The following is a 24,561-nucleotide window of genomic DNA, read 5'->3' as shown; positions in this document are numbered from 1 at the left end:
AGAGACATACCAATGATTTCTCAAACAAATCCTTTTTCAGTACACAGCAAGGGGAGATGTCAGCAAAAAGGGATGAAAGAGCTGGCCAGACAAGTGAACAAACCCTTAACGATTACAAAAAGGCAAAGCATTTTTTTTATTATTATGACAAACGAAGGAAGCTGGTTGATGTGCTCCAGGCAGAATATCACAATCTGCATGCAGGGAGGTGGTAGAGTGACGGCAGATGGGGAGAACAGGAGACGTACTTGGACACAGATGGAATGAGACTTTCCTGAAATGATTCTGAGCCCCGCATGGGCGAGCATTGACATCCCCTTCTTTTTTAAAAGCCTGTCCTATCTTCCTCTGTTTATCTCTTTCACTCTATCAATCTGCCTCCATTCCTCCATTTCTTTCCCCTTGATTACCCACACCTCTATAAGCCCATTTCCCCGCCTCCACGTCAGCTTTGCAACTGAAATAACAGTGTTTGTAGCATTTCAAACTGGACAAGAACCCCTTGTAACACAAGGACATAAGGACTTGTCATGCATAAAATTGGATGCTATGCAGCGATATTAACCAACAAGCACTAATTTATGCATAAATACCTAATGTATTTTTTTTATTTACTGTACAGAGGTAGTATGTTGCCCATTCCTGCTGTGTGTTAGGAGCACTTCACAGTAAGCTATAACTGTTTGTGTATGTGTGCATAGCCCCCTTTTTTCACTGATGTGTAAAAGAGACTCAGCCAATTAATGATCCTCTCCACCAGTCTGACAGAGGTCTAGTTATCAGACCCCTTTCCCACATTGGACTACATGGAAAAAAGAGGCAGAGAGAGTCAAAAGAACTCCAGTGATCCAAAGCAGATAAAACAGCAGGGTGATGTTTGGTGGACTGCAGGCTGATTCTTTATTAGAGGTTGTTAGAGAGGCGGGCAGGGAAAGGAGAGATATGTGGGGAGAACTTTAAAAGTGAAATACACGCTCTTATGTCTGCCAGACATAGACCAGGCCCGCGAGAGACGATCTTAAACTCAGCATTTCAACCCAGCAGCTGTAAACATAATACACTGCATTAGTTATCCCACATGAATGAATTAATTATAAATAAACAGTTTTTAACCATATTCTAAATGTTTTCTAAAACCAGCAGGTGTTTTATGGTTTTATTAACTTTTTGGTATGCTTTTAGTGATTCTAACAACTTCTTTCTTTTTTGTGGTGGTGTTGTTGATGACATTACCAAGTCAAATTTACATGAGTAAGAAAAGGGATGTCCACTTGGGTAATGTAAAAAAAAAAAAAAAAAAGAAAAAATCAAATACTGGTCTAATTTATTAGCTAATATATTAAGCTACATTTTTATAAAGATTACACATCAATAGTAGATTTTAAAATTTGAGTTTTACTACGCATACATTTTAAAAATCCGGCTCAAATTAAATTCTTGAAATAGAAATTATCATTACTCAAAGCTTTTATGCACCATTCGTAAGAATTTAATAACCGTGTCAAGTTGAAAGCCTTTAATCAGTTATACATTCAGGGCATAAACTTTATTTCCTGAGTTCATGAACTCAACTTTCAAATTTTTATTTTGTGGTGTGTCTAAATGTCTTAACATGAAGATGAGTATTGAATGTTGGAACGGTACGGTATACTGATAGTGAACAAACTATTTCAGCCGCCATCAACAAAGTTGGTCACAGTCACAGCTACTGGGGTGTTGCTTAAAGTGATGTACTTTCTGCATTTCTCTAACTGCTGAGACATTAGAAAATTGTTTTTTGTGACATGAGCACACAGTTTGTCTTCTTTAATTCTTAAGTGTAGCATGTTCAGAAACGCTTGGGGAGTTGCCAAAGCTTAAAAAGTGACCATAAAAACAAAAAAACAGATACAGTTACATTGCAAATATAAATTAAAAATAAGTACCTTTATGGTCACAATCATCTACAGGCTACCAAGTTAATTAATTTATTTATTTCATCTTCACTTTTCATGCAGTAGCCGAACTCTAAACATCACATACAAGTTTATAATATGACAACAAACTTAAAAAAAAAAAAAAAAACATTGAAATTATAGAACCTTGTCTGGGCATAACCTTTGAAAGGCCAAATAAACATTATAAAGACAGCAGGTGGAGGTGCTATTTGAATTGTTTGCTGAGAAAATTAAGTAGCTGACTCTCATCACTTGCACTTTAAATCATGATTGTTATTTAAATCATGTTTTCTAATCTTGTCTTGAATGAAATACCCACTTTTTTAAAACATGTCCACATAGTTCTTATCACTGCAGTAAAATACTTTTTATACAAGAGTGACAGAATTATGTTTCATAGGCCGTTGTTTGTCTTTAACCATATGGGGTTAATGAGTTAATTTGGCTCAGATCTTCAGCTGTTACCATGGTGATAGCCCCAGGTGGCCGATTGGTGGACGTCAGATCCACCGTACTTCTCACGGTGCTGAGCTATCAAACCCATCTCAATTAGCGGCCAACAATAGTCTCTCTGCAATGGCCGTTTGCTGAATGAACCAATTAACACACTTGCCACCCTTCATCTTAGTTAAAAATTCTCCTGCCTTCTAGTTATTAAGAGGTAATTCTGCCTTTTTAACTGGCCATTACTGGTGCAGGCTCTTACACAGTGTTATTCAGCAGTGTTATGCTCCAGCACTTCTCTTCTTTTCCGCTAATTTGTTGTCTTATGCCTTTTGACTGCATTTCCTATTTAGCTGTGGGACAGGCAAATCAAAGCCCAAGCCCAGTTTCAGAAAAAAAAAAAAATAGCTTCCAAAAGTCAAGTAAAATAAGCCTACAAAAACTTAAAGTCTTCAAAGGTTTATGCACACCTGCAATTTAAATGTCTATCTTGATTTGCTTGATAGTCATAATATGTTGGCTGAAGCATCAATGGAAATCATTTTGATTATTAGCCTTTTTGCCGGCAGCCGTTTTCTCATGTCTGCTTGATTTGCTTTTTCTTTTGCAGATAAATAACAAATCAGCAAAAATGCATGGCGATATAAAAATGTCTCATAGCAGAGCACAGCATTCTTGCAATGGAAAAGAGACATCAACAATTTTTAACTTGATCGGCCCTGATTTGACTTTTATTCTGTTCAGTGAATGTTCCAATAAAAAAGCTACCATGACACGCTGACAACACCCTTTAGTGTAGACACTGTTACTAAGTGAAAGAGACAGTGTAAACTACTTTCTTTATCTGTGAGCTGTTTAAAAGGAAGTCAGAGGAAGCATGGAGATGCAACATGCAATTTAAAAGCAATGTGTGTTGTATGACATATTGACACGTCTAAGGCTGAACAAAGTACACCACAGTTGCTCTGTTTTATCCTCTGTCATTGAAAATCCTAGATTTAGAATTGTGTCTACATTGTCTTGTTTACATATCTGTCATAGTAACTCACACTGGGCTTAATATGCTAATCACAAATTTAAGAAGTTAATAACTGTGTAATAATTTTGCCTAGGTTTTAAAACAATAATTGCAACCTAGTTTTACAGCAACTGATATCTCATGTGTGCAGCATAATATCACATCTGCACCTAATTAATACTCATTGATCACTTAAGAAAAAAGGCTAAAAGAATATTTTAAATAATCACCCTTCTATTACATCAGATTTGTTGGCAAATCCAAGCTTTATGAAAACCTAAAATCATAAAATAGAAATACAATTTTGATTTGTGCTTCTCTAGTAATTCCTTAATGTTCTGTGGCAAATGAGGGTTCCTGGTTAGGTGCTGGTCTGTCATCATTATAGTCAAAGTATGTTTAAAAGATTTTAGAAATATCACATTAATTAACATAATGATTTCTGTAGTTAAGTCATGCATTAAAGCTGTTCAAATTTTAAATGCAGAGAACAACATCGTTACAGAGGTGTGAGAGAGGGTTACAGATATTACCCATCAGGCAGCTGGATAAAAAATTATTTATTGTTTAATATTTTGGGATTTATTTATGTTATATTATTATATATATATATATATATATATTATGTTTGACTTTGTAAAGTGCCTTGAGATGACATGTTTCATGATTTGGCGCTATATAAATAAAATTGAAAAAAAATATTAGATTTATAGTCAATATAAGAACAACAGGCTATATATATATATATATATATATATATATATATATATATATATATATATATATATATATATATATATATATACACACAGGCATCACAAGCACCATTCAGACAAGATACAAATCCTGTTTAGAAACATTTTTTATTATACTGGGTAAAATCGTCATTCCACTCTGAAAGTAGTCAATACATTATGTATTCAGAAAAAGGAGGTTAAAAAATTCAATCTCTGTGGGAGCTGCAGACCTGTAAAAACTCTAACCAACCCCTGCTCTTCAGTGTGAAGGTCAGGGATCTGTCATAGTTTTGTTTCTGCTCTCATTCCCCTCTACCCCGGAAGTTCCGGGGGTATCGCCTTATCTATTGGTTGTTCCACATGCCAATCATTCTGACGCGCTCACATAACGCCGATGTGCGTGCATCCTCCTTGTTAGTTTCCGCTTGCTGGCTGTGCATGCTCACTTCTAGTGTTTAGCTGGGTTAGTGGTTAGCTTCGGTGTTTTCCGTTCATTGTAGCTCCTCTGCTCTCACCGTATACTCTGAACATGGCTGAGAGTTGCAAGAAGCAAACTGCGTTTATGTTTATAAGAAGTGGAAGGCCTGAGTAGATTTGGGTGATTTTTTTTCTCGTGATCCCCCTGAAGAGCAGAAGTGCGGTGTAAGACGGCTTTATTCAAAACTTCCGGAAAAATTGCTGACCCTAGCTTTAAGATTCTTGAATATCCCTCATAACTCCGTCCATTATCCAAATATCCATACCTCTCAGACATACGGCTGTCTATTAGATGACTCATTGTAAAATTAGCTGGTTAACACAAGTCTTTCATTGATTTGACCTTTATTTTTTAATCCATGGTGTTATACAACACCAACTCAATAAACTGTAAGACCAGTCATCTCACACTCACTGATGCTGCATTGCTGACTGAAATCACAGTGGCCAGATCTTGTTTATTTTTACACCCAACATTACTGCCTGCAGAAAAAAGTCTCCAGTGTTTTAAATATCTTTTGTTTGAGCGAAGCCTTTTGTGATTAGTAATTCAACACAGCGTGTTTTAATAATGGATGATTCAATCCATTGAGAAAAAAGCAGATATCAGATAAGAGCTCTGTTTTTGCCACATTTTAGATTCTAGATGAAAACTGATGACAATAAACCTTGTATATAAAAGTCTGAAACATTATCACCTGCAAAAGCTGTTTTTTTAGTTTCAGTGTGTAATGATTGCTTTTTTTTAAATATAAGTTTAATGTTGGTCCTGTCTCATGTACAGCAACCACTTTACTAGTCTCAAAGCATTATCTGGTCTTGTAAGATGTGTGCTCAGCTCCAAATAATTGTCCACCTATATTATTTTCTGTATTTGCAGCCCAGAAACTGAGTAAATATTGAAACATACAGCATTTTAAACATTTTTCAAATTTTTTTGGTTTTGTAAGATTATGGTCAGAACTCATAACATTTGAAGTAAAATATTCAATAGATTATGTTAGATGTCATTTTATCTTTCTCAGATCATTTTAGAGTGAGTTTCATTAGTCAGGATGACTAACAAATCTCTAAAATAATAGTTTGAGCCACGTCTGATGTAGCTTTTTAATCTTTTGAAGTCTTTTGCGTTTGTGATAATAAGAAGTGACAGATCAGAGGGGGACTGTGACACTGCAGGTGTGGCATACATGCACACTATGGAGATAAATGTTACTACATGTTTTCTGCTGTGTACCACAAAATGACTGATTAATGGATTAATCCAAAATATGAAGTAGTGAGTTTTTCCAGCTTATGTTAAATTTTGTTTTTAATTTTTTTGTTTGTTTGTTTTTCTTCTTTCTGAAGTCAGATTTATTTTCTTTTGTGATTTTTTTCAGCTGTCTGGTTGCCTCCACATGGCGGAGTGTATAAACTATACAAAGAAGGAAAACAAGATAAATCTGTGAATTTTGTAAAAACTGTAGGATTGTTTCTTTTTCTACTGAAAATGTTATCTCTATATGTTTCCTTGATGAGGGGGAGGAGGGAGGGTGAATGGACTAAGCTGATGAGAGGGGATGGGGGGTGGGGGTGGGGAGTGGAACGGGCATTTTTCTGTAAACGGTCTGGGACTGTGCAATGGCTACCTGTATTTATTAAGAGTATCCAGAGTATAAAAGTGGAAAATGTCCCTTATGACAAATGAAATAAAGTGTTATATTTGCATGATTTTCTGTATTTTCATCAGACAAATATTTATTGTTGTCCACAATAAGTCAATGTATGTCAGCTTAATAAGTGTTTAATTAAGAAAATGAAACAAAGGAATTATTGTCACTTTTTTCTGTGATTATAAATATATATGGTTTTCCTACCTTTTTCCACAGGTAACCTAACTCTAGTTGCATTTCTGTTTTGTTCGCAGTGGCTCCCAGACATCTGCAATCTGGCATGCACTTTAAGAGTTTTGTTTTGCTTTTGTGAAACTACCTGCCCTTGAAAACGATGCTTGTGGCCTGCTCCATTCAGAGTGCTAGATTAGCTGGTGGATGTGAGCACTTGACATTGCCCTCCTCCTTGATGGGAATGTATTGTGTTTTGACCTTTAAGTTTCCTCAATATCCTTCTCCATCTCTCTCCCTCACTGTTCCCCCCACCGTGCCGTCTCACTGTGAGGGCCAGGGACTTGACAACTGGTTTGAATCACAGCTGTGTTAACAGCCTTTTGTTTAACAATTTCATCCCTTTTCCTGTCTCCCTTACTTTGCCACGTCCATTCTAAAATGTTTCGCCTTTCACCTTTGATTTTCTCTTTTTTTTTCATTCTCTGTCTCACCGTCTCGCTAGCTATTAAACTGCCACCATCCTTGCTCCATCCAAATGACTTTAATGAAAGTGAAAGAGGTAGGATGAGAGTTAAATATCACAATCCATTTTCTGTCTCACAAAACCTGTTGTCTGGCACACAGAAACTATGGTATAGGGTTTAAGACTTTGTTAAATTCTATGTCTGTTTCTTCTAGTGTGTTAAAAGTATTCTCATACCTGATCATTTTGTCAAATTATAGCCTAAAACTTCCATATGTCTCATTGGGGTTTTTAATTGTTACAGCTACATCTAAAAGTGCTGCATAATTGTGAAGGTGATGGGAAAAGTTAGTATTTATTTATTCATTTTACAAATAAAAATCCTAAAAGTGTGGAAAGCATTTGTATTCAGCTGCCCTTACTCAATACGTTCCATTTCATTTCCATTACAGCATCAAGTCCTTTCTGGTATCTGTACTGGCTTTGCAGATATGGAGACCGAAGTTTTGCTCCATTCCTTCATTCAAAATAGCTCAACCTCAGGTAGCCTGGATGTGGCGCATCCATGAACAGCATTTTTTGAATCTGGCAAAGAATTTTCATTTGGATTTATGCCTGGACTTTGACTGGACCATTTTAACACAAGGATCTTAAATACTGATAGCTTTGGCTGTTTGTTTATGATCATACCTTCTGGTAGGGGAACCTTTGCTCCAGTCTCACATCTTTTGTGGCCTCCATTAGGTTTACTTTCAGAAATGCATTTATTCAGGCTTCATCCATCTTTCCATTAACTCTACCCAGGTTCAATGTCATAAGCATCCCTGCAGCATGATTTTGTCGCCCCCATGTTTCACCAGGGTGAGTGGTATTTTTTAAGTTGATTGTGCATCCTTGGTTTTCAGACCCACAGTGTTTTCTATGTACGAAGGCAGTTGATTTGCGATCTAATCTACCCACAGCCCCTTTTTTCACATCTTTGCTGTGTCACCTACATGTTTTATGTCAAACCTTAAATAGGAATTCTTCTTGTTTTTTTTTCTTTCAGCAACAGATTTCTTCTTGCCACACATGAGCTCAGATTTTGGAAGAGCACAACTAACTTTTCTTAATAAGATTCTCCAACCTGAGCTGTGGTTCTGTGCCTTTCTTCCAGTTATTATGGGCATCTTAGCTTATTCTTTAATTAAATATATTTGCACCACAGTTGAGTTTAGGTGGTAGGTTTGCGGTTGTGCCATACTATGTCCATTTAATAATTTTCAAATAATTCACTGGACAGTGCTATGTAAGGCATTCAAAGCTTGGAATATTGTTTTATCACTTTATCCTGTGTTAAACTTTTCAGTTTCATCACTGGTCATTCGTTTGTGTTCCTTCGTCTTCTTTGATGTAGTTGTTCACCATTTTCTAGCAAATCTCTGAGACTTTCACAGAACAGCAATATAAAGGCGGAGATTTAAGTACACATTATTTAGAAATGATGTGACTCTTGAAAGTGAGCAATTGAACTCGATTTTATTTAGGGATGTCAGAATAAAGGGGGCTAAATACGTTGGCATATTAAATTTATAAGATTTTGTTTGTAAAAGATTTTTTATTAACATCCATTTTTCCCTTCAGTTCACAACTAGGATCTTCTAATGATCTACTTTGCTTTGTGAGGTAATATGAAATCCCAGTAAAATTAGCCTGAAACCATAAATAAAAACAATAAAGTAGCTACAAAAGGATTCATAAGAAATTTTACTGCATATTCCTACACGTTGTTAATGCCAGCACATTCACTTCAGGTTAGAAGAACATGTTTTAGTACATGCATTTTACAATGTTTTTTTCCCGTTTTATTTCAGATTTTAAAATACATAAGGCAAATTAGTTGGTTGATTGTTTCAAAGACAGAGCCCTGTTGTTTTCCATGTCATTCCTAAACAATAATGTTAACTTTACAGAGCTACCAAATGAGTTATTAGCATTTTTAGTCAATCTGTTCAATACTTATTCCATGTGGTTTAAGCTCATCCTCCCTACATTAGCAGATGAATGTTCTAAGCTATAAGTAAAGGGATATTTGTTCATCCCCTGAGCCTGGACCAGGATAAAACATGACAAATTGCTCATGTTGCAGTCCCTAGTTAGATCTGTGTGTTTAAGGCAATGTAAGTAAAGCAAATGTGACCCAATGCTATTAGAGTATTTGTGGGATTGGTCAATCAAACCATTGTTGTGATTACAGACAATCTTGTTTCCACAGGTATTTTGTGAGATGTTTTGTCCCAACCAGAGTTTAAGCATGACAGCTTTATTATGCTACTTGAGCTGGGTGAATAAAGCTATTATAAAGTTCTGACAACAGATGACCTGAAACATACGTAGTATCATTATTATTATTATTATTATTATTATTATTATTATTATTATTATTATTATTATTATTATTATTATTATAGACACACATGACTCGACATGAGGCAGAGTTTCCTCTTATACTTAGCCAAACTTACAATCTGTACTTTCTGTTTTGATAAGTCTTATTGATAGTTAGGCTAATAACATCTTGAACAATCATTATGAAGTTCCCAGATATTTGCTTATTGATTTAAAATTCTCTAGCATAATATAGCATACCCATATATTTGGAATTGCTACATTACCATACTAATACACTGAAACGCATCAGATTTAACAGTTGGACAAAATATGATATATATTTGTCAGTTTGTCTTGGTTAGCAACATTCATGTATTATTTGCTTCAGGCAAATAATAATAAATACATACAAATATATAAATGTAAAAAAAAATCCAGTGTAGTCTGAGGATATGTCAGCAGTGTACCGTATTATAGTAAGAAAGTGGTGGTTCTAAATACAGTGGCTTGCAAAAGTATTCATACCCCTTGAAGTTTTCCACATTTTGTCACTTTACAACCCCAATCATAAATTATGATACCCTGACAGAATCTGGAGACCCGATAAGTCAGCAGAAACAGAGAATTAGCATTTAAGAAGGTTTATTATCAATAAACTAGTGTTGATGGAACTGGAATAAACTAGTGTTGATGGAACTGGAACTGACTGGAACATGCACTGGAATCACTTTTGGGGAGAAGAGCAGGGTCTGTGTCCGAGAACAACTCAGTGGAAGTAATTGTGCACTGAATAAGAGCCACTAACCTTTTCAGATGCCGGGAGGTGGCACTGGCTCCGATGATTCATCCCAATGGCTCCGTTGGGTAATCTTGATAGCTGACTGACTGATCCGGATCACGACATGCTTTGGCAGGGTAATGGCTGACCGGGAAGTCATGGTCAGTTCACGGGTCATTCACAGAGAGACAGTCCACAGGGCAGATGTTTCCAGAAGGGTTAGGCAAGAGGTAAAAGCCGGGATCCAGGTGAGAAAATCTGTAACAGGAGGCCCACACCAGGCAAGGTTTCCAAGCAGGGGCAGGAAAAGAAGACAAGTCCGAGGTCCAGACTTCGGTTGTACATGATAGCCAGGAGAATCCAGACAAGGGCAGAGGCAAACAGGCTAGGTCGAGAAACAAGGCAGGAGCTTAATGTCCAGAACACAGAAGCCAGTTGGATAATACGATAAGGGCAAGGCAGGCAGGAGAAAACAGGAATGAGTCAGGTCCTAAGAAGGAGGTCAAAACAAGGAACGTTGTATGGTCTACTAACATGATGGCTTTCAATAATCTGGCAGTTACACGCTGGGAGAGCCAGGGATATACAGCGCTCCTCTCAGGTGCAGCGACTCATAGTAATTGGAGCTGCCACAGGTGTAAATACTCAGACCATGATTGCCGGTGCAGCACAGAGAGCAGGGAGTGATATCATGGGACTGCAAACCAGGAGCTTTTCAGGCAGGACCAGACAGGAATCATTGAATCTTTATTGGAATTGTTTGTGAAAGATCAATACAACGTGGTATACAATTGCAAAGTAGAAAGAAAATTAGACATGTTTTAAAACATTTTTTACAAATAAAAATTGAAAAGTGCAGTGTGCAAAAGTATTCAGACCCCTTTTCTCTGAGTGCAACCAATTGCCTTCAGAAGTTGCCTGATGATTGCTAATAACTGAATAGAGTCCACCAGCGTGTAATCTAATCTCAGTACAAGTACAGCTGCTCAGTGACAGCATCAGAGGTTGGTTAAGAGAATATTGGGGAGCAAACAGCATCATGAAGTCCAAGGAATAACCCAATAAAGTTGTGAAGAAATTTAAAGCAGGGTTAGGCTATAAAAAGATTTTCCAGGCTTTGAACAGCTCACGGAGCACTGTTCAATCCATCATCTGGAAATGTATGGCATAACTGTAAACCTACCAAGACAAGGCCGTCCACATAAACTTACAGGCAACACAAGGAGAGCACCGATAAGAGACGCAGCCAAGAGGCCCATGGTGACAGAGATCCACAGCTCAAGTTAGGGAATCTGTCCACAGGACAACCATTAGTTGTGCACTGCACAAATGTGGTGTTTATGGAACAGTTGGGGGGGTTGAATACTTTTGTACAACGACATTTTCAGTTTTTTTATTTGTAAAAAAAGAAATCATGCATTATTTCCTTTCTACTTCACAATTGTATACCACTGTGTGTTGGTCTTTCACATAAAATCCCAATAAAATATATTTATGTTTGCGGTAATAATGTGACAAAATATGGACAGATTCAAGGGGTATGAAGTTTTGCAAGCCACTGTAGCAGCTTCCCATTGTTTGAAAATGAAAATGGCAACATCCAAGATTGTCTATTCATTGGTGTATGCAAGACTACACAGTACAACAAACTAAATCTTAATGTAACCACTATGGATATCATGTTGCTAATTATAGAATATTTCTCAGAGAAAGAGATTATTAATTTACAGCTCAAGGAAGAGAAAGTCAGACAGAAAAAATATTACTCCCGCCCCCCGAGTTTTTAGTCACCCTCTTGGTGAAAAGCTATATGCCGTGGCATTTCAACATGTGATTGCAGTATAATATTCCATCACCACGGTTATTCCCAAACTTTGAAAATAGGCATAAAAAGGGTATTTCAAAAAGCTGTCTGACACACCATTACAGCCTTTACATTTGATTTCCTTATTCATGTACCTAACATCCTAAAAAGCTTCATGGTGGCACTATATACCAACATGCAGAATACTAACACCTTTAAGTTCTGCAACTTTTCTCAAGCTGTTGGCCTTCATCTTAACGGGCTAAAAACTCCCCCGTTAAACCATCTGTAACGACAATATTTTGTACTGTCTGGGTTTTTATGTTTGGTCTGGCACAAATTGGTCCAGTAACAGCCTCTTTTAGAGAACTGACAGCAGCCCTAAGAGGTGTAGGAAGGACTGAGAACACACATTATTTGTCCTCTCACTCCCAGCAACTTTCAACCTGTAAAAAACATGTTGCTGAGTTTGAGGAAAAGAAGAAAATTTCCTTGACTGGTACTTTAACTTTTGTATTTTTTGATAAAAACAAATCGTGTCATATTTAGTGCTTCAAACCCAGGGCCTGAGGGAATTCCTTTTAAGCTACAATCTCTTCTCAAATTTGCAATTAGGCTCTGGTATTTTAACAAAAATTGCTAGATAGAATATTTACAGATACAAACTAGCCAATAAGTTGTTTTTTTGGGTTTGAAGACAACTAACTCAGGTAATTTACCAGCATAAATCCTTGCAGCAAGATTTGATTGCCTGTTGAAAATCAACATACAAACATCAGTTTTTGATGCCTGATATGCCATGATTTTATTCTGAAGGGCTGTTATGACTTGATTTTTCACTTAATGCTGAGCTAGAATTTTAATATTGGCTGTGAATGTGCTGGGACTGTATCTGCGAGACAGATAGATTGTGTGGATTCCAATTACTAGCTGATTACTCTTCCACCAAAGGCCAAGCATTACCCGGTGAAAAACAGACTTATCAGAGGCTTGGCTCTCTTAAAGTGAAGTGTGTTTCATTTTTATGAGATGTGCACACCTGTGTGGTTACAATGCTGTGTCAGCAGCCATAAAGCCAGACACTGAGAAATGTAATGTGGCCATTCATCCACAGTGACCACACTCCTAAGACTGCACTCTGAAAATTGCCTCCACTGTGAAAATAAGCAAATGTGGAGGGTGCTGTTTCGAAATCCATCTCTGGAAAAAAACTGTACTTTCGCTTATGTGCCCATATAAATAGTGTACAAAAATTACCTCCAGTCAGTTGTTACCTGGATGCTATCTTTCCGGAGTTACATGGACAGACAGACATCTTCTTATAGTCTCTTGAGTTTTATAGTAACAATGTATTTTTTTGTTGTACACATAAATGCATCAAGATTAGTTTTTGTACTTCTATATACTATACAGCCAACACATTAATGTGCATGCACTTTCTAAACAAAAGTATACACTGTTTAACATGCACATAAAGACTTCAATGCTTAATCAACACACCTAAAATGGTGCATAACAATTTGTTGGTACATCTATTGACATGGCTGTGCAATCATTTACTTTTTACAGCTGGCACCTATTCACAAAGGCTGCATACACAGAATGCCTTAAACAGATCCTCACCCTATCACAGAGCAAGGACTAAACAAGACTTTGACCCACACATTAATTGCTGAGCTGGCTGGATTTTATCCTTGTTCATTGTCTAATTAATGTGCAAAGTTTTTTTTGTATTCCAAGAGTTCGAGAAAAAACAAGATCTCACATCCTACTCCGAGAGACACTAATGCAGAGAAAGAGAGACCAATCAGGAGAGATGAATCTGGAGATGATCCTCTGATTATTTGCTAACTGGAGAAACAAACTGTTTAAGGTTGAAAATTTGCACTGTCATATGCAGGCATTAGGGGTGGGTGTAAGCCATTTAGGTGCACCTACACCAAGTTTTAAAACTGACAAAAAACTTTCAGAAATAGTCAATCTTAGTCATTGTTTCTTACTTTGCATAATTATTACGTTATAGACGGTGTTTGCCTTACAATTTTGTTTTTGTCTGTAGTTCCTTAGTGTAAACATTTAGGATTCTTGGCTCACTTTCTGCCCACTATAGAGATAAAAAAGTACCACTATGAACAATGACCACAACAAAATAATTTCTGTGATTATGAAAGTTAATATTTTTGTATTCCCACTCAAGATTGGAAGAGAGTGATTTTGAGGATTTTACAGTCACTTTCTCACAAAAACTACAGTGGCAGAGAACCATGAAGCCGTCAATTGTTTTACAATACAAATATGTTTGATAGACGAATGAACAAGAAAAACAATAGTAAAAAGTTGTCACTACTACCACTGAGAAATTGTAATGATTACCACAATTATATGCATTGAAAAGTTATTTTTAATTGGATTTCTAAAGCTAACCAAGACCAGACTATTTTGTATTTAGTGGCAGGAGGTTTCAGCCTCATGAAAAATATGTCCATTACAAATTACACAATGTCTTAACTCATTTAATAGTTGGAGATCGTTTTTCATGAATTACTGCATCGATGAAGTGTGTCAGCCTTTGGCACTGGGAAGGTGTTAAGGAAGCCCAGGCTCCTTTAATTGCAGTCCTTCACTCACCTGCGTTGTTGTTTCTGGTGTCTCCCATCTTATTTGTGTCGAGATTCTTGGTCAGGCAAGCACAGTGTGAACATGGTCATTAAACCAGGGAATGCTACTATTGGGAGTATATGAAGGTACCCAATCCAGTTGGAAAATTAAATCAGGTTGTCTATAAAGCTTGTCAGCATAGGGTGGTATGAAGTGCTCGAAAAATTACCTGGTAGTAGCAAAACACAGTGGACCAACACCAGTAGATGACTTAGCTCCCCAAATCATTGACTGTGGAAACTTTCACGTTGGACATCAAGGAATTTGGAAAAGTGTTCCTCTTCACTCCTTTTTCTGACTCTGAGACCTTGATTTCTAAATAACTGCTGAATCTACTTTAATCTGAAAAGAGGAAGAACAGCCCAGTACTTTCTCTGTTATCTAGGAAAGACACTTCTAATGCTGTCTTTGGTTCATGACTGGAATAGATAAGACAGATGTCAGTTATATCCATTGTCCTTCGACCGCAGTGTAAACATTTTGTGTCTCCCTCAAACTCTTCAGCTAGATCTAATTCAGAAATTCTCTAAAATCTGCAGTTAACCCAGTTAATTGCACACCTTTTCATACAATTTTTATTTCACCTAACTCTCGCTTATTATGCTTCAATGCAACACTATGTAAAAAGCTCACTTCTTAAGCAGTTACCTATTTTCTATTTGCCTTTCTTGGAAAATATTGAATTGCCTGCCTGCTGGACAGCTGTCAAGTCTCGGGGTCTTGCCACTGAATGTGTAGGCCACTATGTCACAATAACATTTATGGTATTGAAAATATTTTTGATTGTTCCAATTTCCTATTCCTGTTTTATGGGAAAATCAATTGTCGGTTCTAATTGGCTGCAAGTCATAATCATTCACATCACTTTCTTTATTTTATTTGCAGAAAAATACCTATTCAAGAATATTTAATTTTACTGCAAATATATGCCACCAACAATAATATTGGCTAAAGCCTGTCAAACCAGTCACCAAGCAAGAAGCTATGTATGGCTTAGACAGGACCTTAGACAGGACCTTTATTTGCCATTTTACCTTTTGTTTGTTTTTACAAGTAGGTACCCTTATATGATTGGTTTCGGTGTTAACACTGCACTTATATGATTGGTTTAGGTGTTAACACTGCACTTAAAATGTTTTGTTATTAATACCTTTCCAAATACTGTATTTATAGCGCTCCAGTCTCTTTTATTTAGCTTTCATATTAATGGCCTCACCCGGCTTTCATCATCTCCTTCTGACTCCACTTTAGCTAGAATTTCCTCTCTTCTATCAGTCATTCTGCCCAACTCTACCCTTTTCTCATCTCGTAAATGTGCAGGTGCTCAGAGTCAAGTGTGCTCCAGAATCCTCTTGTGAAGATGGCTAGAATCCTTTTGGCTGAGTTTGGTTTAATGCAATAAGATAAATCTAGATTTACATTTTGCATTGCTAAAAACATACAAGGATATGTGAAAAAAGCTTGAAATTCTCTGTATTACAAAACCTGTGAAATCATGTCTTCCTGCATTGGATCACACACTAAAAACCTTTTCAGACGAGATTTATGAAAATATTGTAGTCAGCATCAATTCCTAATGCATTACATCTAGATATCATCAGAGGCTCTGGTGCTGCCATTGCCATATCACATTAATACACTATGCCAAGTGCATTAAAATATGTTAATAAAGACCATCTTTTGCAGTGATTGTAAAGCCAGTGGTATAAACAGAACACCAAACGCCTGGCTCTCTAACCACTAGGCTACCACTCCCACATTCAGAGGTGGACCTGAGTTTGCTTTTTTGGTCCGCATCAGAGTGTGATAGTGCATTCACATCTCCTCAAACAAACCACATTTTCTGAGCAAACAAACCAGAGTGTAATTAAAGCAGATGTAGGGTGAATACAGATTAAATAAAATGCACAACAAAGTGAGTCAAATCAAACAAAGACGTTCGTCCACTTCCACCCCAATCTTTAGTTAAATGGTCTACCCCAGTGAGGTGCATGATTAGAGAATTCTCTCCAGGTATAGTGGGCTGTCATCATTTGTGTACACCAAGAACCTTACCTTCAGAATGTTGACATCACAGAGAGGGGCTAGTGGTCTTCACAATAAAAGCACAATAAAAACAAAACAAAAACAAACTTCCGGTCAGAGATGGCGTCTCAGAGTGAAACGTTTATATCACGCTTCTATTTGCAAGTCAATTCCAATTGAAATCGAGAGTCCACATTCGGAACCCGCTAAGATATTCAAAAGGCCAGTGCCAGGAGAGGAAATGCCATCCAGGCAGAAAATGACCTTACTGGCCGAACAATGGCCATGTGCCAAAAAATTCTCCATCAACAACATCAGATACAAGAGTGAGGGGTGACAATCTGTTGAGGTTTTAATTCAATTTCCTAGGGTGAAATGACAAAACAGTCTGATATTTTACAAATGGTAAGGTGCCCACTTATCAGCTTTATCTTGATTGGTCAAAAGTGGCCAGATCTGAAGTACCCTTTTTTTTTCTTCTCCAAACTAAACAGATATGTATAACTCCAAAGTATGCAGGACACGTTACGTTTTAGTCTCAGGGACTGAACCATGGATAATACTTTTGACAAAGTTAGACCTTTAATTGGCCTTTAAACTACTCTGTTATTCCTATTTTGGTTTACCATTTCCCTTTAAGTAGAGGTTAAATTTTTTGTTTGTGTCTATTTTATTTCCTCACTTACGTGTGAGGGAATAAAAGTTTAGTTTCATTAGGACTATTTATTACTGATTTGTTATAATAATTAATTTCTCAACCATTTCATATAATGATTTTATTTTAATTAACATGTCAACATCATCATTTTGAAAACAATTTCCATAGTTTATAATATATATTAATTTCATCCCCTTCTATAAAGCAGGCCATTAGAAGTCATGGTGTAGTTTATGGCACAGTTTCACAGGCCTGCCCGATTTTGCCCGCCCTACTCGACTCCTCCCCACTTGGATTATCTTCAGCCATCGTAATAATTCCACCGGTCTAGAAAGGCCTGGAAGAGGGACAGGCCTCCTGCAGACTTCCTCGCTGCAGCCAGCAGTGAAGGCATGAGAGCATTGACCAGCAACCTGCTGCCTCGCCCGGGGGATTTCAGACAGAGGCTGTTCATTTTTAAAGCTTTATATTAGATATTTGACCTCAGTCATGGCAGGAGCGAGGAGAACACGTTAATAGTTTATAATATTTTTTTTAATTGCAGTGGTTTTATTTTTATCGCTTGCTCCACACATTACTACCATTACTACACTTACTACCAGGCAGAGGGCTGCTCTTTCATCAGAGGGAGAGTGAGCTTCTTTCAGCGGCCACTTCTGCGACAGCACCTCGCAGCTCCCCCCTGGATGCTTTATACAGAAAGACAGGCCAGCAGCAGGAAAAGGCAGACAGCCGCTGCCTTGTACCGCATGAGGTGGATGGATGGATTTTCAAAACTCCTCTCGAGTCAGCTCGCTTTAGCCTTACTCCTTAGCAGAGCCGCAAAAATCTGGGCTGACCCTGAAAGAAAATACTCCTGAAACACTAGAAAGTGAGCAAAGCCGTGTAGTGCATGACCATTATGAGCCAGATGAACTGGGCCATTTGTGAGACCTTTGAGAATGTAACAATTATGCAGACATAATCTGAAGTTGTTATGGACTACAAGTCCTCTCCTCATCAGTTCCATCCTGGGGCAGGTTAAGATGTGTAGAGCAGGTGGCTGATGATGTTTGTTTTCGTGTTTTGAAGGAATAGAAATAAGAGTGTGGAGTCGTGTATCATTAAATGGTATACATGTAGGTGAGTAATGGATGGTATGTGGAGAGGCCCAGGCAACAGATGCAAAAAGAGGCAATGGTCAGGAGTTTCTTCAAAGGGATCCAGAGGTAAATTCACTACAGAACTCAGGGGAGCAAGGAGGAAGAGGACTGGAGAACAGAGATAAAACTGTGGAATAAAGAATGGGTTCTTCCTGAAAGGAGATGCCTGGTACCACTTTGAGAGTAAGAACAATCTGGTATCTGCTTTAAGGGATCCAGTTCACTTTATGTGGCTCCTAATTGGTCTGAAAAACATCAAGCTACGAGGACACACCTACCACTCACATCCTGCCCTCAGAGAGGTAATGCACACAAACAAGCCCCCACACCACCCTGCTGATGTGAGAGTCATTAATAAAGTTAAAAAATAATCTTTCACAGTGAAGGATTTTAAACTGATCAGAAAATAAGCCAATTTTAGCTAACACTGTTTAGAATTGTTAATACATATACATAATTTAATCAAGGGCATGATTTCCCACATAATCAGCTGGAAGTTTATCTGACTCTCATGTCAGGTCTATGTCTGAGCTTTTCTTGCTTGTTTAAAGATATGACATTCAGATGGTTTTCATCTGCTGTATATATATCTATATCTATATAGATCTCTCTCTCTCTCTCTCTCTCTCTCTCTCTCTCTCTCTCTCTATATATATATATATATATATATATATTATATATATATATATATATATATATATATATATATATAAGTATTATTGCTTTTAAACCATAAACTGAACACTACGTTGTCCTAGCAAGATGCAATCATTTACTGACAATAATTGTAAAGGAAAAAAGTGACGGAAAAGTGACATAGAAATACTTTCAATCTGGCATATTAGTGGTGACCATTACTTTAAAAACTTAAAAGAAACGCTTGTGTGATGAAAAAACTTGAAAAAAATATACATTAGTTATGTAAATCTGTTCAAACTATCCCCTGTCCATTTCTTTTGTTAGCCCCAACCAACTCCCTTTTTCTTGTGCACCTGTAACTGCCACCCAGGATCTTCTCTCTGGCTGAGATGAGGACTAATTGGTGTTTGGCTATAACAGTGGCCCAAGAGGAGAGTCTTTGACCTCTGTCATGTTTGCTGGAGGAACCTACCAATTAAGCTGCCATTATGCAGACAGTGTGGAAGTCCAATTTCATACAACTAATACCACATATTTTGGCATCCAAATTGGATTTAATATGTAAATAAGGTAAGTATAGTATGACTTTGTATTTATATGTCTCTTTAGATTTAGAAATGTAAGTTTTACCTTGCAAAATAACAAATGTGCACACCACATAGGTTCCCTGACTAGGTGCCTATGTTGATGTGGCTCTGAAAACAAATTCACAGTAGCAACTAATCAAAAACAGCTTCTTTAGTATCCAAGTCACTGCTTGTTTGCCAGTATGCAGCCTGGAGACAAGTGACACATACACTCTTTCTACGGTTAAAAATTGTATTATGTATATATGACAAAAAATGGTTTGGCCTTTCATAAACAAACATCAGGTATATTAATATTCCTGTCAAACATTCTTTACTAGCCTTTTCTTTTAATGTTATTGGAGCACATGATGCCATGGGAAAATAACACTCCCACATTGTTTTTTTAAAACATACACTGTTGGATCACCAAATAAACATGACTGCCCCCTATTTATCTGAACATTTAAAAAATCCCGGCACCACAGCCCTTATACGTCATGTATATTTCATACATATGGAAACCACAGCCATAGAAGCAAGGACCCAATCATGTTACACCACACTATTATAGCAGATTGTTGTTATTGAAAGTGGAACTTTAAAATGACAGGAATATATCAAATGATTACATATCTAACCTTTTGATGAGTCCGGGCTACGACTTGCATGTGAAAATCAATTTTGCATCATGGTTCACCTCATTGCATACTTAGCAGAACGCTATTAAAATGGCATAGTAACAGTCAGGCTCACTTCCTCCCGCTATGCTGCGCCCCCCAGGGGAGATTTCAGTTACTCCAGTTCGTTTGTCATAATCTCTTCGCAACCCCATGCACTAACTAGCTAACTAACTAGTTTCAAAAATCTTATTTGGTAAAAAATAGACATGCTGAAAAAGGTTTATAGTGGTGAGCTAAGGTCTTGAAGTTATCACTGTCAATTTGTTAATGCTTATCTTAACACTTTGCTCAGCACTCATAGAGCTTGTCATCTTGTCATTCTCAAATGGTCAGTTGATCCTTTAAAATAACAATTTGGAAAATTTAAAAAATGAGACAGTAACCCAATGGTGAAGCAGCAGAACTCTGAATTCCTCCCCACTGATTTCAGTATAAATAAACTTTGACGGTGGTATTGTATCAAGAATATTTCCGTTATCACCGCCTGTTACCATGACAAAATGTCTCTTTGGCTACTGCAGTTCATTTTACAGTTCACATTGCACATAATGAAGGCAAAAAAACTGACAAACAAACATGCAATGAACAAGGGTTACCGTTTTTTTTTAGTGTTCAAGTCACAGATAAAGATAATGAGGTAGTAGGGTGCTTATTGAACAATGATGATTTAAAGCTTCATTTGCAGAAATGTGCATTTAGATATTCAGAGATGATAGTGTGCAGTAGGCAGTAACATTAAGGTGATTGTAACGTATGATGAGCTAGTAACAGTTCTGTGGAATGCAGTCTCCTACCAGGGGGCGATTGCACTCACAGCTCTTGGGAAGAGGCTGTTTTTAAGTGTATTTGTTTTGGCTTTGAGTGTTTAAGAGATGGGAGAGGGGCAAACAGCACAATGCATTCACACCAGCCCTGTTAAGTCTTCTTTAAATGGACTCTGGTTCATTTGCTCTGAAAGTTTGGTTCGTTTGGGGAGGTGAGATTGTGTGATTGAACTCTGATGCAGACCAAAAGAGCTAACTTGGGTCCGCCTCAAATCCTAGCTCTCGGCTTGGTTGAACTGAACTCTGGAGCGGTTTTAATACCTATGGAATGCCAAACAGACCAGAGGCTGCTCCAAATGCAGGAAGCAGGGCCATCTGGGTAAATGCAAATGTTATTATTACCAATGAAGTAACTCATTTATTACAAATACCTTGCTTGACATCGGTTTAATAAAGCTGTATAAGCCCCTGCTTGCACGTCACTGTCTTGTGCATATAAAATATAAAATGTAAAATATAACAACCTCCGTGGTACTCTACTTGTGGTGAGCCACTGTTAATTTGTGCTTGTCTTGCACACTTGCCAAAGACAGCGTTTCAATCACACGGTTTCACACTTATTCTGTTTGTGCATGCGCAAAGGAACTGATGGTATGGATCATGTATATATATATATATATATATATATATATATATATATATATATATATATATATATATATATATATATATATATATATATATATATATATATATATTAGGGCTGGGCAAGTTAACGCGTTAATTTCGCGTTAATTCATTAGACTATTAACGGCGATATTTATTTTATCGCGCATTAACGCATGTTGCTCACATGCTTTCAGTCAGTGTCAGTCAGCAGGCGTGCTGACTGCAGCGCGCTGTCACGGCAGCACTCTCCCGCTCCCCCTCCCCTCTCGTACATGGCTCAGCGGCGCCAGCCAATCAGCACGCGTGCCAATCAGCACGCAGGCTCAGCCTGGCCCGCTCTCACACAAACTTGACAAACAAACAGCTGAGAGAGACCGCAGCAGCGAAAAAACATGGGAAGTAGCACCGTTTGGCTTTATTTTAATACCGTAAATGAAATCAAGCTGTATGTTTTGTAAAAAGCCGGTTCATTTCAGTGGAAACACAACAAATTTATCTAAGCACGTGAAAAAACATGAAAAGGTCGAGCCCCAGAAACGGAAAGAGGAAACGAAACTTCTCTCACTGCCCCGACAGACCCACAGACGTCTCTGACTGAGGCGTTTCAGTCCTCCAGGGAACATCCAGGTAGATCAGTGGATGGATGAATGGATGGATGGATGGATGTTACTGGAGCCCACACATAACATGTAATTAAGACCTTGAAAGAACCCAGTACATATATTAAAAAGTGTTATTTAAGATAAGATAACATTAGCTAATCCTTTTTTTATCCCACGACGGGGAAATTTATAGGATTAAAGCAACAGGCAGGTGCACACAACACAGACAAAATTACATAAGGATTGAAATATATAAGAGGTGGATTAGCGAAAAAACACTGAACATAACATTATTATTATTATTTAATTGTAATAATAAAATAAAAACCACAAAACCCAAAAGGTCAACAGTTTCATGATACATCAAGCTTAGGGACTGGCTAATATACAGCAGGTCAAAAAAGGCCATATTTTGGCTGCAGTGCTTGCTGTTCTCTTATGAAGAAAAGATCAACTAGTGCACTAAATTCAATAGATAGGTTGAAAATATCCAGTATAAAATAAGTGCTACAAATGTTACAACACTTTTGTTCATATGGCAGCAGAACATTAAGATAAAAGTGCTCTTTACACTACTTTTGAATTAATTCTTGGAGTTTGTAAATACAATGCGATTAATCGCGATTAATCGCGATTAATCAGGGCGATTAATCGCGATTAAATATTTTAATCGTTGCCCAGCCCTAATATATATATATATATATATATATATATATATATATATATATATATATATATATATATATATATATATATATATATATATATATATAGACTGGCGACCTGTCCAGGGTGTACCCCGCCTCTCGCCCAGTGAACGCTGGAGATAGGCACCAGCACCCCCCGCAACCCCATGAGGGATAAAGCGGTTCGGAAAATGGATGGATGGATGGATATATATATATATATATATATATATATATATATATATATATATATATATATATATATATATATATATATATATATATATATATATATAATAGCTTGAATAGGAGATAATGTGTACAATTGCAATGTTTAAAATAAGCCAGCAGCATGTAATTAAATGTTGACATCATCCAGAGAAGACAGCTCACCCGCTACTACCATCTAATGTTGAACAGATTACTGGATCAATGTGTGCTTCTGTGCTTGTTGTGTCTCAGCTCTGTCTTCTGTATCCCCCAGTCGGTCGAGGCAGATGGCCGTTCATACTGAGCCCGGTTCTGCTGGAGGTTTTTCCTTCCCACTAATGGGTGGTTTTACTTTCCACTGTCGCTTCATGCTTGCTTAGTATGAGGGATTGCTGCAAAGCCATGGACAATGCAGACGACTCTCCCTGTAGCTCTACACTTCTCCAGGAGTGAATGCTGCTTGTCGGGACTTTGAAGCAATCAACTGATTCCCTTATATAGGACATTTTTGACCAATCTGTATAATATGATTGATGTTGACTTTGTAAAGTGCCTCGAGATGACATGTTTCATGAATTGGCGCTATATAAATAAAATTGAAATGACAAGCAGCATTCACTCCTCCTGAAGAACCATAGACCCACAGGGAGAGTCGGCTGCATTGTCCATGGCTTTGCAGCAATCCCTCATACTGAGCAAGCATGAAGCGACAGTGGAAAGAAAAACTCCAATAGTCAAATGCCTGATTGTAGCTACAGCTGCCATGGGGCACACTGACAGAAGCGGGGCTGCCATACATCGGATCGGTGCCAGCAGACAAGACTGGTGAAGTGACTTACCCCAGGACACAACGTCAGAGACAGTCAGAGTGGGGAGTTCAAACCGGCAACCCACAGGTTACAAGATGAACTCCTAGCTCCTGCACCACTGTCACCTCTTAAAACTCAAGCACACGGGGAAATGTCTGTATATACGGCCCACAAGGTTATGTGGGTATATTTGGGTTTAACTGACATCTGATTACTCAGGACACATTTTAATTCCAGGGCTAAGTTGTTGTTGTTGTTAGGGTTATGTATTTACATGCTGCTGTGCTTCGATGCATGTTAATACCCGGTCTGAAAAGTTGCTCAGCCTACCCATACCAGCCGTATGGGAAGGCTATTAATTTACAGGTTGCAGAAATAGATGTCTTTTCTTTATGTACATGGAGTAATTTGGAGCCATTGACTGCAAACAGAGTGACATAAAGCACTATTACAGGAAAAAGCTTTCTCCTGCCCATGGCATTTATTTTAACTCAGAGTACAAATTATAGTTTATCCATCTATCCATTGTCTATACCTGCTTATCCTTGTAGGGTCTCATGGGGGCTGGTGCCTGTCTCCAGGGGTCGATGGGC

The sequence above is a fragment of the Fundulus heteroclitus genome, chromosome 5, assembly GCF_011125445.2.
Source record: "Fundulus heteroclitus isolate FHET01 chromosome 5, MU-UCD_Fhet_4.1, whole genome shotgun sequence".
Lineage (NCBI taxonomy): Eukaryota > Metazoa > Chordata > Actinopteri > Cyprinodontiformes > Fundulidae > Fundulus > Fundulus heteroclitus.
Note: the sequence above shows the minus strand (reverse complement) of the source record.